Below are 2,501 nucleotides of genomic sequence, written 5' to 3'. Positions count from 1 at the left end.
CAGAAGCAAGGTCCAGGATCTGCTCCAGACGCGTGGTCCAGGATCTGCTCCAGAAGCGAGGTCCAGGATCTGCTCCAGACGCGTGGTCCAGGATCTGCTCCAGAAGCGAGGTCCAGGATCTGCTCCAGAAGCGAGGTCCAGGATCTGCTCCAGACGTGTGGTCCAGGATCTGCTCCAGAAGCGTGGTCCAGGATCTGCTCCAGAAGCGAGGTCCAGGATCTGCTCCAGAAGCGAGGTCCAGGATCTGCTCCAGAAGCGTGGTCCAGGATCTGCTCCAGAAGCGTGGTCCAGGATCTGCTCCAGAAGCATTTTCCAGGCTGTGGTGATCTCACACCCCAGCCAAGAAGGGATTTCACAGCAGCAAAGAGGGGCAAGGACTGGGGGTCAATGAGCATCCTTCACCGCTGCCCTCTTTCCCACAGGACTCTGGCACGTGCTTTGGACCTGTGGTGAACCACAAGGAAGCACCATCAGGAGAGGGAGATAAGGACATCAAACAAATGCCAGACCTAGGCTACAACGTGAATCATCTGCAAGAGGAGCCACCCAGAGCTCCCTGCTTCATCCTGCCGTGAGCTCCTCACACAGAGCATGCAGTGGGGTCAACAACATCTGGAACAGGAATAGGGTCCCACTCATGGAGCAGGGAAGGCAAAAGCAAGACACTGGTGGGTTGTCCACTATTCCCAGGGAGAGAACGGGGAAGAAGGGGCTGTGTGCAGGAGCAGCATTAGAAATCATGCTGAGAGAGAGCAGGAATGTTAGAAACACGTGTGCCTACAAACCAACCTAACCACAAGCGTAGCAAGAGCATTGAACAGCTTAGTGCAGAGCTACAAGCACTGCAGCTGGTTTTAGATACATAAAACACTCCAAACTCTAGGCAGGATTGCTGTGAGGCTTTGGGATCCAACACATTTCCCTTGAGGCCAAGGGAAAGCTCAGTATCTTAGGAGAAAAACGAGGGAGGAAATATTCAATTTAGGCAATTTAAGAGGAAAGCAACTCTGCAACCCCCAAACTCACCCCATGGGACTCCATCTTCTACTCCCTTGGCTGCCCACGTTCATCACAGCTCTCCTGAGAAGCTGTTCTGCTGTCCCAGAGGTGGTCAGCATCCTCCTCCCCTCTGCTGGGTTATTTGCTCAAGGGGCCATGGATCTGAAGGCTTGAATCCTGCTGTTCGTACCCGTAGTAAACTGGGATGCTGCTTTCTTTGTACCTCTTCTGTATGAAAGAACTTGCAGGAGCACAGGGTAGAAAGCACATCCTGGGGCATGGTGGTGACAAGAGGATGCTTGGCTGCTGCAGATGTGTTACAGTGGTGAGCAACATTGACACGTCCTTTATCAGGGAGGATGGGGTTTATCCGGTTACCTGTGAAGAAGCAAGCAAAGGATTTCATTGGAAGAATGCCCTTAAGGCTGGAAGGAAAGGCCTAGGAAAGAAGCAACCGCTTCAGTCTGCTCCGGGATCCCACTGGGACAAAACAAAGGCAATATGCATCCATACAATGCCCCTGCAGCTTGAGTCTCACTTCTGGATGGGCCATCTCCTTCAGCCTTGTTCTGCTCCGGCTCTTCCCGGCTGCAGCTCTGGTTGAGCTTCCCAAGCCACCTGCCTCTTAGGTGCTTTTGGATGGAGACTGTTTCATGCTCTTTGGTGGCACACAGCCCCGCTGTGAGCAGTCACCTGGGGGCTACTGGCAGGAGACTCTTCAGCAGGGCCTCTGGAGGAGCAGGATTTCCTCTTCTCCACATTAAGTGCTTTTAAGAACACTCCAATGGGTTTTGACATGGCAGTGGCCCCGCGATGCTGTCCATCATAGCACTCCAGGCAATAACAGTGGGTCCGCTGCAGGAGAGGAGGGGTGACCTGCAGAGAATTGCAAAGAGAAGAGAAAGCAACAATGAAGAGCAGAATGAGGTTAGAAACTGCAGCTATAGCAGCAACTCCAGAAGTCACAGCCTTGCCTGTGCCCACAGCAATACATCACATGGTATTAGGGTCAGTGCTGGTCGCAGCCATCTCTCTGCTCGGGCTCCTATAGATTTCACAGGGACAAGCGATGTCCTGGGGCTCTAAGAGGCACCACAAAGGGAACAGGGTTACAACCAAGGAGAGTGCTCTCAGTCCAACGCAATGGGAGTGTTTGCTTGCAGAAAGGACCTGGCTCCTCTGTCCCAGAGCCTTGCAGGTGTTTGTTTAAATTGAAGCTAATCACAGCTCGGGCAGGTGCAAGGAGGCAGCAGGACACAGCCACGCTTATCTCCAGTGCGAGCTGATGGAGCTGCTCCCGACGGGCAGAGCTGATCTATTCAGCCCCAAACCGAGCAGCCGGGCTCTGACGCCTACAGCAGCACAGGGGAGAGGAGGAAGATGGGGTCTGAATGGGATTAGTGCGGAGGGGAGGGGGCATTCAGGGCTGTGCTTTGGCTGCTGCCAGGGATGCGCTTGGGAAGGGCCTGCCTTGGCCGTCCCTGTGATGCCGAGGGCTGGGA

The sequence above is a fragment of the Pezoporus flaviventris genome, unplaced genomic scaffold (genome assembly GCF_033815535.1).
Source record: "Pezoporus flaviventris isolate CSIRO_AGI_PZ_B2104156 unplaced genomic scaffold, CSIRO_AGI_Pfla_v1 ptg000041l, whole genome shotgun sequence".
Classification (NCBI taxonomy): domain Eukaryota; kingdom Metazoa; phylum Chordata; class Aves; order Psittaciformes; family Psittacidae; genus Pezoporus; species Pezoporus flaviventris.
This window is presented reverse-complemented; position numbering follows the sequence as displayed.